General features: G+C 42.9%; 1 protein-coding gene across 2 annotated transcripts in view; it reads left to right on the forward strand.

Moving 5' to 3' along the window:
• Positions 1-16,310, forward strand: part of FLT1 (fms related receptor tyrosine kinase 1) — a 199,306-nt gene that overhangs the window by 125,094 nt on the left and 57,902 nt on the right. The window lies entirely within an intron of this gene.

A 16,310-nucleotide genomic window follows, 5' to 3' on the forward strand; every position in this document is an offset into this window, starting at 1 on the left:
TGCCAGCATCCGTATGGGCGCTGGGTTCTAGTCCCGGTTACTCCTCTTCCAGTCCAGCTCTCTGCTGTGGCCCAGGAGGGCAGTGGAGGATGGCTCAAGTGCTTGGGCACCTGCACCCTCATGGGAGACCAAGAAGAAGCACCTGCCTTCTGGCTTCGGATCGGCGCAGTGCACCGGCCATAGCGGCCATTTGGGGGGTGAACCAACGGAAGGAAGACCTTTCTCTCTGTCTCTCTCTCTCTCAATGTCTAACTGTATCTGTCAAAAAAAAAAAAAAAAAAGCAGAGGTGAGGGAGGGAGCAAAACCATGGAAGCCCCACCCCAGAGTTCCGTGTCTGACCTGCATTCTATCTCCCTTGGTCCCTTGGGTGCACAGACAGCAAGGCTCCTTTAAGAAACGTTTATTCCTAGTGGGCCAACAAGTTTAAGTTTGCAACCACTATGGGATAACAGCACAGAAACATAATCTGTTGGCACTGCTAAGTTCACGGCTTCACCGTGGAGAACCTATGACTCTGAGAGTTGTCCCTGCCCAGTGGACCAGCAGCTCCTCCAAAATAATAAAAAAAATTATCTTCTTACCTCACATTCCTCCCAGATTGCCCACTACAGTCCTAACATGCTTGGAGCTGTTGTATGGAGAAGCAGGTGCCCCACTCCCTAGTGGCACTTATGTGCGGGGAAGCTAGGCCTGGTGGAGGCCTTGTGTGCCCTGAAACAAGAGCAAACCATGGCATCAGTGACTGTGCAAAGAAAATGGATTTTCGGCAAGAGTCATTACAATGCTGCGAAAAAGTCACAACCTCTCCTCCTGTGAAAACACCTGCGACCACAAAAAGCAACTTTGACCGAAGACATTCGTAGTAAAGCTGGCCTGCACCAAGGAGCCACCATCAAACTGTTGTTGAAATTGAACTTCCGTGACAGCCAAACCTTTGCAACACAGTTGATTTAGTTAAGGTAGTAGAATCGAAACAGCGAAGAGTTCAGAAAAAAAATCAACTGTCTTAAATAGACAGGCTGAAAGAGGAGAGCATCACGCTAGGCTGGTCATTAGTATCCCTGCTGTAATAGGACTCTCATGGTCACAAGGACTAAGTATTTACCTAGTGATCAGCTGGGGACATCTTTGCTGCCACCACTATGTCACCGCCACCAAATGTGCCTCTGTAGGCACCATTTTCAGATCCAGGTGACCTCTCATTCTTGTACCTGGGAGAGGGGCAGGCTGGAGGCAGAATCTTCTCTGAACTGTAAAGTGGTGTGAACAGTCTCAGAAAGATACATAAAAGTGGAAGGGATGGGTGATGGTGCTGAGGCCCTCAGGCCATCAGAATCTGCAGATTTGCATGATTTCTTGGTAATAACCAAATTCAGAAATAGCAACTATCTTCTGCAAAACTCAAACAATCATTGCCGAGTGGAGTCCTGGCTACTCCACTTCCAATTCAGCTCCCTGCTAATGTGAAAGGGAACATCTGGGAAAGGAACAGATGATGGCCCAAGTGCTTGGGCCCCTGCACCCAAATAAAGCACTATTACTGCAGAAGGGAAACGTGTACAAGATTCCCAGGTACACATGGGCAGTGCATGGGCAGGTGAGCCAGCTGCTCTACTTACCATCCCCGATGCCAGGGCTGTTCTGGTGTGATTAGCTCAGTAGCTGTTCTCAACAGTTCTTTTCCTTCAATGTGCATCCTTAAGGTCAACGAGTCTGTATACCCAAACCAAGAAGAAACAGGCTTCATTAGTAGATATACCAGTACCTCCGCCCCTCTCCCCTCCCACCAGGACCTCCAAAAGTCCTCCAGGTATATTTGTACCTTTGACAGTGTAAATAATGCGACTCTGAACACGTTGTACAACCAAGGTTTAGCTCCTTTCCAAGGTTAAACTTCCCTCTAGAAGGGGAGAAAAAAAGTAGAAGTAAGGAGCGGAGTGGACTGGAGTGGAGTGGAGTGGATACCAGCATGGAAACGTGTCATCTGTTGGCAATGCCCAAGTTCAGAGCTTCAGCCCTGACTTCAGACAACACAGGGACCTTGACTTTAACCACAACTCTCACTCACCTGGTGAGAAAGTGGAAAACATTACTTTCTACAACTCTGCAGCCATTTGTTAATGTCTGCCTAGTTCAGTGAAAACGAAAAGTATAAGCTGAAGCATTCTGTTGTTTCTATTCAGAAAAGTAAGGTAACCCATGTGCTAAGTCCCATTTTGAGTCAGAAATTGATGGAAGATATTTCTTGAGAATCAATCTTTGTCCCCAAATACAAATTTATATTGGCAAGTTTCAGCTTATCCAGGGCATATGCACGTATACTTACTAAGTCTTGCACCTACATATACACGTATATGTTATATCCTAATGTTTTGTCCAAAGAAAATTTCAGGGATGGATCTTACATTATATCACCCTCAGTCCCATTTAGCCACTTAGGTCCCAACTGTGCGATCCATGCATTAGGCAGCAGCAGACTTGTGGATATAAATGACAGGGTTCCCCTGCGAGTTGCTTAAGTTTGTGTGTGTGTGTGTGTGAGAGAGAGAGAGAGAGAGTGTGTGAGAATGTGTGTGTGTGAAGTTCTCTTGAATTTTCAAACAAAAGATTTAGAATGTAAGAACTAAGAGAGAACTTGCAAATGTGGCCCTCACTTAATGCTTTTAAGATTTATTCATTTATTTGAAATGGAGAAAGAGAGAGAGAGATCTTTCATTTGCTGGTTCACCCCCCTAAAGAGTCAAGACTGGACCTGGTCAAAACCAGGAGCCTGGAAATCCATTCAAGTCTCCCACATGGGTGGCAGGGGTCCAAGTACTTGACCCAGCTTCTGCTGCTTTCCCAGGTACATTAGCAGGAAGCTAGTTTGGAAGCCGAGCAGTTGGGACATGAATCAGCACTCCATTATAGGATACTGGCCTCTGTGCAATAATGCCAGCCTTGTGGACATCACTTTAGAAAGAGTATCTCCTTTTTCTTAAAAGTGTAGCAAAGTAACACAACATAGGTTTTACCATGGAGAGCATTTTAAAGTATACAGTTCAATGGCACTAAATACATTCTCAATGTTGTGCAACTGTCGGTACTATCCAGTCCTAGAACTTTCTTTTTAAAGATTTGTTTTATTTATTTGAAAGTCAGAGTTACAGAGAGAGAAAGGTAGTGACAGAGAGAGAGAGAAAGAATTTTCCATCCAGTGGTTCATTCCCCAAATGGCTGCAATGCCTGGGGCTAGGCCAGATGGAAGCCAGGAGCCAGGAGCTTCTTCCAGGGTGCACTTGGGCCATCATTTGCTTCTTTCCCAGGTACATTAGCAGGGAGCTGGATTGGAAGCAGAGCAGCTGAGACTTGAACCAGTACCTATATGGGATGCCAGCATAGCAAGCAGTGGCTTAACCCACCATCCCACAGTGCCAGCCCTATCAGAACTTTTTCATAACCCCACACAGAAATCCCATATTCCTTCAAACCTCTCCTTTCTGACTGTAACTGACCTCTTCCTCTGATGCTCTCTGTGACCTCTTGCAACTCACAAAACTGTCCCGCCAAGATCAGCAGCTTGTCTGAAGAGCAGTCAATGCTTGAGGGACCAATGGCAAAGAAAATGTTGTGGGGAATGCAGAAAAACAATGAGAAGAGAGAAAAAGAAATATGAGACCATGATGGTGGGAATGACATCCTCTCCCAGTATCCATTCCGGAGCTCTGCAGGGACTGCACCCTGACAAAGACACCCCCAGATTAAGAGCTACATAGTTCTCACAATAGGAGGGATCTACAAGTTCCTCCATGTTTACCCTGAATTCTGGATGACCAAAAAAGGAAAACTCCATTACCTTAGATACGCTTTCTCCCCATCTCCTTTGTGAAATGGTTTCTTCCCTATCAAAATTTGCATGGAAATTTGCATGAAATTTGCACGGGAAGACTTTATGCCCCCAAGCACAAGCTTGGAGTCATTTAACCAGGACCTTAACAGACACAGGCTCAGCAGTGCCTCTGGGCTTGCCATGGTGCCCAATTTAGTCTAGAAAAGCATGCAAACGATCATGTGCTCAGATAAATAACCTGGTAGGTGAACTCAACCAGTCCTTACTAAAACAGTCAGATCAACAAAGTTCATCATCCCCTCCACTGAAATGACACACCCTGAATGTTACATAATCTGCTGCTAAGGAGTCTTAAATAATCAAGACTGTATACAAATTCGTTCAAGTAGTCATTTACTCGCTCATAATTAAACTGACCATCACTGAAAATCGAATCTGAAACATGGAAAACATATTCCATATCATGGTCCCTGCTGCAACCCCACCCCCAACACACACACACACACATACTTGCTTCACAGGGCGCCAATCTTCCTGATGGAATGGGTTTGGGTTTGCTCTTCTATTGCTTTAATCCAAAACTATACATTATCACAAAAGTGTAAAGCTACTATCCTTGCTTCCAAAATATTTGGTCACTCTATACTAGTCAGTATTACAAGGTCTTACAAATGTCTAAGCTTTGGATTGATAGAGCATGCAAGCTTTTATTTAATGACTCTGCTGATGTTAAAGAGGTCTTCGTTTTCTAAACTTTTCTACTCATTGTAATTAAACAAGTAATACATGAGTACATTCTCATTGTAAGAGACTCACTGAGTATAGAAATAGAATAATCTTGGGGCCGGTGCTGTGGCCAGCTTAACCCCCTGGCCTGAAGCACTGGCATCCCATATGGGCGCTGGTTCGAAACCCAGCTGCTCCACTTCCTGCCGAGCTCTCTGCTATGGCATGGGAAAGCAGTAGAACATGGCCCAAGTCCTTGGTCCCCTGCACCCATGTGGGAGACCCAGAAGAAGCTCCTGGCTCCTGGCTTCGGATGGGCACAGCTCCGGCTGTTGCAGCCACCTGGGGAGTGAACCACTGGATGGAAGACCTCTCTCTCTCTCTGCCTCTCCTCTCTCTGTGTAATTCTGACTTTCAAATAAATAAATAAATATTTTTTAAAAAAGAAATAGAATAATCTATAAACACTCTCCTTATAGAGAATTAACACGTTAACATAATTTGGTATGTCTCTTCTCAATGAGTTTTCCATTTTTATCTATATATGTGTAACATACAAATGTGAGGCTTTAAAAATATGTATATAAACAGGATTCAGTTGTTCAATCAACAGATATTCCCTGGGAGCAGCCTCTGTGACAAGCATGTACTGGGTGATGGGAACATGAAAAATCTAGGCAAGAAATTTAGCAAACCTACAGGTAGCATACTATCAGATAATAATAACCAGTGTGATGCAAATAAGTAAGATAATGGGTTACCCTGAGTCAGTAGTGGGTTTGTTTGTCAGTAGTAGCCAGCATCTCTGAGATGAAATTTGAGTTAAGACCATACTAATGGATTTGTTTCATGACTTATTTTTATCACCTAAAATATGAGATCTTTCTATGTCAGTACATAGTGTTCTATCTCGTTCTATTCTGCAGTCATCCACCATTATATATATATATATATATATATAAACTTTATATAGAGAAAGATTTTATATATATATATAGATTGATAGATCTCAAAAATTTATTTAGCTATTCTTTAATTGCTAGAAAAATACCTTCCTGACTTTAACCTCTCTTTTACAATCCCAGTCTTAAACTGGTCATCAGAAATGCTATTTATCACACAAGAAAAGCACATAGTATAGGTACATGAGTATATCATGCAGTAGGAATGAAACTCACATGACAGACAATGGCAAATTTAAACATATCACAGGAAGTTATTGAGGCCAAAGTGTGTGTGTGTGTGTATACCAGTGTGTGCATGCATTTGTGTATGTTTACAAGTAATAGACATACATAGTTGACACCTAATATGTTATAGTCAGTAATAATAGATGAGCACCACTTGACACATTTTGCAAATGCCTGACTCATCCTCAAACTCTTACAAGAGCAGAATTCATGGTGAATGAAAACAAAAATTATTTTATTTTTAAGTGTTGAAAAATATGTGTGTCTGGGCCAAGTTTCAAGGGGTTCACAGCAACTATAACCTCTTCCAGTCAACTAGCACACCATTTATTGAAAGCTTTTGGGAGCTATTCTATGCTCATATCTCAATTTTATAAGTTGGTGAAGCAGTAGACATTATTTCAAATGAAAAGACCTTTGTGGTTTTTTCCTTATTTGATGGTTTCATGGAGAAGACTATAATACAGCTTTTTTTTTTTAATCTTTGTCCTCAATCTTTTTTTTTAAGATTTACTTATTAGCCGGCGCCGTGGCTCAATAGGCTAATCCTCCACCTTGCGGCGCCGGCACACGGGGTTCTAGTCTCGGTTGGGGCGCCGGATTCTGTCCCGGTTGCCCCTCTTCCAGGCCAGCTCTCTGCTATGGCCAGGGAGTGCAGTGGAGGATGGCCCAGGTGCTTGGGCCCTGCACCCCATGGGAGACCAGGAAAAGCACCTGGCTCCTGGCTCCTGCCAGGATCAGCGCGGTGCGCTGGCTGCAGCGGCGGCCATTGGAGGGTGAACCAGCGGCAAAGGAAGACCTTTCTCTCTCTGTCTCTCTCTCTCACTGTCCACTCTGCCTGTCAAAAAAAAAAAAAAAAAAAAAAAAAAAGATTTACTTATTTACTTGAGAAGCATAGTTACAGACAAAGGGGGGGAGGGGTTCAGAGAGAGAGAGAAAGAGAGAGAGAGATCTTCCATCTGCTGGTTCACTCCCCCAATGGCTGCAATGGCCAGAGCTGAGCTGATCCAAAGCCAGGAGCCAAGAGCTTCTTCCAGGTCTCCCATATAGGTGCAGGAGCCCAAACACTTGGGCCATCTTCCTCTCTTTTCCCAGACCAGAGCTGAGAGCTGGATTGGAAGTGGAGCAGCTGGGATTTGAACTGGCACCCATATGGGATGCCTGTGCCCCGGGCAGATGCTTAACCCATTGTCCTCAATCTTACCCTTTTCTAAGAGTTCCTCTTCTTTCTCTCACGTCTCATCAGGGATCACACTGCACACTAGACCTCCTGTAAATCACATGTTTATAAACCCTCACAATTCTCTTCCAGCCTAACATGTTATTCTAAAACCACTTTTCATTATGTCTCCAGTGATCCTACACTTCATCAGAGTTTTGTTTTCTCACAGAGGCTTTGCAGGAGATTTGATATTAGGGGGAAAATTCTCAGTGAAGAAGGAAGAAGCCACAAGGTGGTCATCCGGAAACATTGGAAGCATTCATTTTTTTTTCAGTGCCATTGAATAACTCTATCGTTCTTTTTTTAAAAAGCTTTTATTTAATGAGTGCAATTTTCATAGGTACAACTTTAGGAATATAGCAGTTCCCCCCATACCCACCCTCATACCTCCACTCCCAACACACCTCCTACTCCCTCTCCCATCCCATTTTTCATTTTTCATCATCCCAAGATTCATTTTTAATTAACTTTATATACAGAAAACTAAATCTACACTAAGTAAAAATTTCAACAGTTTGTGCATACACACACACACACACACACACAAAACATAAAAAGTGCTGAAAAGACAGAATTAAAATGGATGGAATGTCCAACATGGGAAGCAATCCACACAGCAGACTCATAGAATGACAGTTGCTTTAAGGAACACTCTGACCTCAGAATCAGCCCTTAAGGAATTCAGATGTGGCTGAAAAGCCCATGGGAGCAATTCAGGGATGTATCATTCTTTATCTCCCAGTTTCAGCACACTCTGCCATTTCACTAAACTTGGATTTCTCTTTCCCAGATGTAGTTTCCCAAACCTTTGAAGTTTGACTGGATATGGAAAATCTCTTGCTACAGCAAGTCAACCAGACTGTCACTCTAGACTTCCTGGGTCACCTTTAGCCATCTTAAATCTGTAGTTTAGCTTTTCTAGTCCTTCGTTCATACATAACTCTCAACTAATCAACTCCTTTAAGAGTTACCACTCTAAAGATACAATCGTTTGTTCTATCTAGCACTGAATACATGATCACTATCACAATCATCATGACTACCATTTATTGAAAACATATAATGTGCCAACTTAAAGAACCTATCATTTAGTTAGAGAGCCATTATCACAATAGTAACAAACAAGATTCACCTGTTATTCTATTGAACTTTAAAAACAGGTATTATGACTTTGTTATAATCTACAGAAAATGAAAATAAACAACACCTAGTGCTTAACTATGAAAAACTTACACACAACAGGTGCAAAGTCAATTTGCAAATGTGCAATGTGAGTGATATTCCATCAGAGGGATGAGCATTGTGGTACAGCAGGTTAAGCAGCTATTTGAAACACCTGTATCCCTTTTCAGAGTGCCAGTTTGGGTCCCAGCTACTGTGCTCCTGATTCAGTTTCCTGATAATGTATCCTTGAAGGCAGCACATTATAGCTCAAATGCTTGAGCCCCTGCCACCCCTGAGGGAGACCCAGATGAAGTCTTGGGCTCTTGGCTTTGGCCTGGCTCAGCCCTGACTGTGGCAGACATTTGGGGAGTGAACCAGCAGATGGAAAATATCTCTCCTCTCCCTTTCAAGTATGTGAAAATAAACACATTTTTAAATCTCAAATGAACACTTCTAACAGGTGATATGAGGATTTATAGAAATGTCATTTGACTTGGACTTTTTTGGATAAAAAAGGGAGTTGGGGCCGCGCCGCGGCTCAATAGACTAATCCCCCACCTGCGGCACCGGCACCCCGGGTTCTAGTCCCGGTCGGGCGCCAGATTTTGTCCCGGTTGCCCCTCTTCCAGGCCAGCTCTATGCTGTGGCCCAGGAATGCAGTGGAGGATGGCCTAAATCCTTGGGCCCTGCACCCGCATGGGAGACCAGGAGAAGCACCTGGCTCCTGGCTTTGGATCGGCGCGGCATGCCGGCCGCAGTGCGCCAGTGTGGTGGCCATTTGGGAGGTGAACCAATGGAAGGAAGACCTTTCTCTCTGTCTTTCTATCTCTCTCTCACTATCTAACTAACTCTGCCTGCCAAAAAAGGGAGTTGGGATGATGACAATTAGTTTGGCCAAATTGGAGCAACAGAATGTTCTCTAAATCAGAAGCGCAAATGTTAAACTGCACAACAAAACAGGAGTCATTTTTCAGATTAGCAGATAATTTAAGAAAGCAAAAGTTCATTGTGTGTGTATGTGTATGTGTGTGTGTGCGCGCGCAAGAAATAAGGAGCAATACCTGTTCATTTAATTAAATGCGTGATTCCAGAAGCACAACAGTTGTTTTTAAAGATAGATGTATTCATTTATTTGAAAGACAGAGAGAGAGAGAGAGAGAGAGGTCTTCCATCTACTGGTTCACTCCCCCAAATGGCCACAACAGCCTGGGCTGGGCCAGGCAGAAAGCAGGAGCCAGTATGAATGCAGGAGCCCAAGCACTTGGGCCATCTTCTGCTGCTTTCCCAGGCACATTAGCAGGGAGCTGGATCAGAAGTGGAGCAGCTGGCATACAAACCAGCGCCCATATGGGATGCCAGCCTCAAAGGCAATGGCTTACCTCACTATGCTGCAATGCCAGTCAGTACAGTTTTATTTACTCAACAATGAGTTGGATTAAAATGACAAGATTGCTCTTCATCGACAGGTGTAATGAGAAGAGACAGTTATTTACAATGTCCTGCAAAAATAGTAAAAGGGGTGAGCTCATTTGAATTTTAGGCCACACCCCCTGTATAAATAAATAAACTAACATGATCACAAACTGATCCATGGCCTCCATTAGCAACCAGCACAATCGGTCATTCAAGGCTTTACACTGAGTTTCATCATCAAATACCTTAGAGAGGTATTACAGGCTTCCGCAAAATCCACCCAGGGTACAGTTTTTTTGTTTTTTTTTTTTTTTTTGTCCCTTTGGAGCTAATGTTTTAGAAACCTCTGAAACCTAGTTTGCAAACTGGGGCTTTTTAGGCCGCAAGTTGAGAAAACCAGTCGACATGATTTTAGAGGTTCTTCCCAGTGCAGGACTTCAGTCAATGCCGCCATGGAGACAGTCTGCTTTAATGACCAGCTCAGCTTCAGAATACTCAGCTCACCCCTCCTGGATCACCCACTTCCCACTTTCCATTGTCTTGATGTGTCTGGTCACTTCCTCTGTTCCTGAAGGTCACGGGTCTGTGGGTCCAGAGCCCACAGAGGAATGGACAGATAAGGAAGCCAACAGTTTCATGGCAAATCGGGACGTGCCAGAGGAGGACCATGAACAGAGTGACACAGGATGAACAGAGAAGGGATCCGAGCGTCGCAAGATGCTTTCCAGAGCAGCCAACACTGAGCTGAATAGTGAAGAACAAGCACCTGTTAACCAAGAGCCACAGAAACAACAGGGGCAAAGTCACTGAGACTTGGCAGGAACTGGAACTAGATCAGCATGGCTCATACCCAAGCAAAGTTAAGTCTGTAATAGCCCCAGAAGCCAGGAAGACAAGCATGGTCTAGGTTACAAAGGTTCTTGTTTAATCCAAATATCAAAGCTGATCCCCATGCCTATCCTCTAAGGCAGAGTGTGTCTAATCTATTTATGATGGGATTTTTTAATTGACCCTCACAGTAAATTTATATAAATTGATTTGACTGTTAGCATTTAAAAATCATGAGCTTTAATGCTATAGAAACATTTAGATTTTTGACTTCCCTTTAATTTAAACTTAGAAGACAGCACTGAGATTCCCACTAGTTGGAGCCAAGAAGTACATGGCAGATGAGCCTCCCATGCTCCGTAGACACAATCCCTCTCCCTCCATCTCATCCCCAACTCATTTATGTTACCTGCTTGCACCTTGCAGCTGTCTACATTGGCAAGATCTGCTCTATGCCCTGTTGGTCCAATCAGATACAACTACCTATAGTAAAGAGAAATAATAGGAGCTTCTACATGAGTTGTCATGATTTCAGTGGTTAAACAATCTGTATTTAGTATCAGAAGCCATGGAAACACATAAACAGGCCTATGGAAATGACTTAAGCTAGCCCTCTAGAAGCAAATAGGTCTGCAATTAAATTATCTCAGCAATACAGTGTAGCACCATGTTTATAAGTGAGTTCTATGTGTTAGTTCTAATGACAGACAGCTAAAGAGGAAACAGAAAATTCAGATACAGCAACCTTTCAAATAACCCATTATGTTTTTGTATCACAAAAAAATTACAACATCCCCAGGAATAAATCTAATTAAAGAAAGGCCAAATATTTAAAGAGAAAAGCATGAAAGTATTTAATGACATAAAAGAATACCTAAATAACTCAGACACTTGGTACACTTAGTTGAAAATATTTATTATTATGTGATACCCTACTAACATTTTTGTGGGTCAAAATATTAACAATTTTATATGCTTCAAAAGTAAATGTGATAATTTTCCCCAAATTAGTGTATAAATTCAGTAGAATTCTAGTGAACATTGCAAGCGTATTTTTTTACAGAATTTAACAGCTAATTCTGAAATTCCTACTGAAGTATAAAGAGCAAAGAACAGTCAAGATCACTGTGAGAAGAAGGTATTAGACCATACTAGATAGCAAATGTATTATCAAGCAGTCAAAATATGAACCTTTTGGTACAAGGATAGACAAAGAACTACGTTACTGTTAAGAAATAGAGAATTAGAAATCGTAGCACAAATGTATGGAAACTTAGTATCTGGTTGAACTGGCATCACAACTCGGGGGAAAAATAGATTTGGTAAATGATGCTGAGATCACTGGCTATTTATATGGTAACATTTAGATCTGTACCTCAAACCATACACATAGCCTTCCCCAAAGAAAAATCCATACAGATTACACATCTAAATAAGAAAAAAGTGAACTCTAAATCTTTTAAACAGATTTTATGAAGTATACTAAAGGAATTCTTTATGCCATCAGTGTAGGAGAAGATTTTTTTCAACAAGAAACAAAAACCACAAACTATAATACAAAGTATAGGAGTACCCTTTTGGAACACAGTTGACGCTGCACCCTATATCAGAGTGCCTGAGTTCAATTCCTGCCGCTGTTCCTGTCCAGCTTCCTGCTGATGCACACCCTGGAAGGCAGAGGTGGTAGTTCAAGTGCTTGGGTCCCTGCCTCCCATAGGGGAGATCTGGGCTGAGTTTCTGCCTCCTGGATTTTGCTTGGTCCAACTCCAGCTGTTGTGGACGTTTCAGAAGTGAACCAGCCGATGGGAAATACTTAGCTATCTCTGTCTTTCAGGTAATTTACAGAAATAAACTTTTAACAATATCCAGAAAAAAAATTTCCTCTGTACTCAACATGTGCAGATTTTTTAAAAAACAAGAAAACATTGGCCGGCGCCGCAGCTCAACACGCTAACCTCCGCCGCCGTGCCGCAGGCGCCCGCACCCTGGGTTCTGGTCCCGGTCGGGGCGCTGGATTCTGTCCTGGTTGCCCCTCTTCCAGGCCAGCTCTCTGCTGTGGCCCGGGAGTGCAGTGGAGGATGGCCCAAATCCTTGGGCCCTGCACCTGCATGAGAGACCAGAAGAAGCACCTGGCTCCGGGCTTCGGATCATCGTGGTGCGCCGGCCGCAGCAGCCATTGGGGGTTGAACCAACGGAAAAGGAAGACCTTTCTCTCTCTCTCTCACTGTCTATTCTGCCTGTAAAAAAAAAAAAATATTGATACCTTTTACATCAAAAATGCTTAAGATTTTGTATTTTAAAAATTCACCATAAATAAATAGAACAAGAGGTGTGCAACCTAATTAACTAACAAAGGATTAGCATCCAAAACATACAAAGTTCCCTAACATCACTGAGGAGAAGACAAATAGGCCAATGAAAAAATGAGCAAAAGATATAAACAGGTAAGTCACAAAAGAAGAAGCCTGAATGGTTAATTAAAATTTTCTACCTGACTAGTAATCAGAGAAATGTGGGTTAAAACCACAGCAAGATACCGCTCTACACCCATCATTTCAGTATACTTTCATAAAGTATGATAATATCAAGTGCTGGTAAATACACAAGGAAAGAGAAGCTCTTACTCATTCCTGATTAAATCGTAAATTAATCTACTTTGGGAGACACTTGTATAATACTTGGTGGAGTTAAAAATGGATGTGCCCTCCAATCCCACACCAGAAGACATGCTCATAGCAATATACACAAAACTTTGTCAAGTGCTCACTCAAGCATCCTGTTCAAAGCAAAATAATGAAAATTCTAACTATCCTACAGTAGCTGAGTAGATTTGGTTTTGGATCTGTGTCTTTTTATACAGTAGAATATTATGCATTAGTTTAAAACACATGCTTCAACAAGGAAAAACATAGACATTGTTGCATGAAAAAAAAAGTTGAAAAGGCATACATACCATATGAGCATGTTCATTTATAGTTATTCAACAGACAAAACAAGATTGTATGTTGTTTGTGCATATAAAACCATGCATGAGAGTGATACCAACATCAGGATAGCAGTCCCCCTGGAGAGAGTGAGGGAAGGGATAAAGTATCTAGAAACTTTATTTCATGTAGAAGAAGGAGGAAAAGGAATCTGTAGCAAATGCAGCAAAATGTTGACACACATTTTGTCAATGGTAGGCACATGGGCTACATTTGTTCTACACCTTAAAAAGTGTTTCCATTAACTACAATAAAAATTCAAATTAAACTCAAATAGACCCCTTTTAAGATGGTGTGCTCAACAGGACAGACAGAACCTGTGCCAAAGATCTGGAGTCATCAAGTGATACCAGTAGGTCAAGGTTTAGACGAGAAATTGCAGGAGACAATTACAAATTAAGCAAATTAAGTATGAGAAGACTCGAGGTACAGAGAAAATAATAAGGGAGTAATGTCCATTTTCTAAAAAGATTTATTTATTTATTTATTTATTTATTTATTTATTTGAAAGGCAGTTTGAGAAAGAGGGGGAGGGAGAGGCAGAGGAAGAGATATTCCTTCTGCTGGTTCACTCCCTAAATGGCCACAACGGCCAGGGCTGGGCCTGGCCAAAGCCAGGAGCCCAGAGCTTCTTCCAGGTCTCCCATGTGGGTGCAGGGGCCCAAGGACTTGGATCACCTTCCACTGCTTTCCCAGGTGCATTAGTAGGGAGCTGGATCAGAAGTGGAGCAGCTGGGACTCGAACTGTTGCCTATAGTCCATTTTTTTTTTTTTATGTATATAAAGGAGTTAAGGAGCAAACGGAGAGGATGAGAAAGTGCCCAGTGAGGATGGCGAGTGCCCTGTCTGCCTGTGACGCACCATTGTCTTTGTGCCATTTGTCCAAGTCCATTGTGCAGGCAAATCAGACACAAGAGTTTTGCCCACTGGTTTCGCTCCTACCCCATCCTTGTCCAGCACGGGATGGAAGGAAGAGCCTGGGCCGGATGCTGTTAGCTCATCCGCATCCTTGGGTCCATCCTCTCCCCTTTCGCCGTTGCACGGAAGTAAACTCCTTCAGTGCAATCCAAATCCTCTGGCTGCATTTGTTCATGGTGTGAGCCTGAAGCTGGGGTTTGATCTGCCCTTGGCTGCGGTTCAGATCTCCTGCAGAAGAGCAGTTGTGGGTAGCAAGATGACTGTTGTACTTGATACTGTCAACTCTCACCGCTGTGTCCAATCATACTTCTACTTTCTGTGTTGCCACTTAGACCATATCTTTCACTTTTCAAGGCTTCCAAGCTTTCTTTTAAATTATCTCAAAACTGACCCTCAGAGCAATACCATAAAATAGATAATGAAGCCATTACTTTCATGGTACAGATAGGGAAAGAGCCCCCAGGAGGATAAATGATTTATATGAGGTTACAGGGTAAGGCTCCCATTTTTTCCTATATTCTGGACTTAAAATCTTGGGCCAACTTTGGATTCATGTCTCTGAATTCCTGAAGCCAGTGAGGCACAGATCCCTGTGGATTGTTTCTGCAGAGTGTCTGCTTCCATTTCTTCCTCTCCACTTCCTTTCCCACCATCCAGGCTGGAGGACTTGTCAGTCCCCGGCTGAACTGCAGCTGCTGGGAGCTGGACTTGCACGTGCCGGTCTGCTCGGCTCGGTCTGTCCTGCATTCTCCTCCTAGACTAAACTTCCTGAAACAGCCCCTTCATTGTGTCACTTCCCTGCTCGAAACCTTTCTGGACTCTCTTTCCTTCCACACCGAAGCGGATCTCCTCAACCGAGAGTGCAAAGCTCTCTGTAAGCTGAGCTCACTTATTCCAGTCATCTGCTCAGAGTAGGTGCTTTGGAAATGGAGGGCTGGCCCCACATGGGAGTGCAGGGCTGGCACACATGTGGGGGCGCAGGGCTGGCACCCACGTGGGAGTTCAGGGCTGGCACACATGTTGGGGTGCAGGGCTGGCACCCACGAGGGAGTGCAGGGCTGCCACCCACGTGGGAATGCAGGGCTGGAACCCACGTGGGGGTGCAGGGCTGGCACACACCTCCTCCTCAGAGCTTTCCTAACCCTGAAAGGCCTCCTCACATTCCAGAACCCATGGCCCTCTTAACCTCCTTTATTTTCTTCATAGACTTTATTGCTACCCGAAGTCACGTTATTTGTTTGTCATTCTGTAAAAGCAGAAGTTAAGTCCTTGGCGGGCAAGATTTTATTTGCTTTGCTGATTATTCTCTCACTAGTATCTACAGTTCGTATATAATACATAGTGGGAGGTCAACCTATTTTTCACATAAATGAATGAACTATAAAAAAGAAATCCACTTAAAAATAACTAAAGGACCATCTAAGAAGCGAGATTGTAGGTGTTTGGGTTTATCATTTTTAAAACATTTTATCTTTTATACTTTCAATTATTATTCAATTTTTATATTGAGTATATCTTTAATAATCAGAGAAAATGAAAACTATTTAACTAAAAAAATAGCCAACCAAGTGGTCTGGCCTATTTTATCAGCGTTCCTCAACAAGTGCTCAATGCATGTTCATTTCAACATTAAGCATTCCTTACTCATCTCCTTCCTTGCCCAGACTTTGCACTTAACTGAGTATGCTATGCTACATTTATTCATTCTCGATCATTAAACGTTTTGTTGGATGTGTATGTGTGTGTATGTGTGTGTGTGTGTGTCTGAGACAGAGTGTATATGTGTGCATTTGATATACATTAATTTTCCCTCCTCAGCAGATACCACATCCCAGCCCTCCGCACAAAGTCTCTAATGCAGACTGGAGACCTAGTAAATACTCAATAAATACTTGTTGACAGTAGCAGGTGTGTAAGCTCCTAGGTGTTGAAATCTTTCAGGGATCTGGAAACTCCTGGGGCTCCTTCCCTAACCCGTGCCTTATAGTAGTACGTTAAGTCCATGCTTGCTTTTACTATGTGTCATGCACCTGCC

This window comes from Oryctolagus cuniculus, chromosome 9, assembly GCF_964237555.1.
Source record: "Oryctolagus cuniculus chromosome 9, mOryCun1.1, whole genome shotgun sequence".
NCBI classification, from domain to species: Eukaryota; Metazoa; Chordata; class Mammalia; order Lagomorpha; family Leporidae; genus Oryctolagus; species Oryctolagus cuniculus.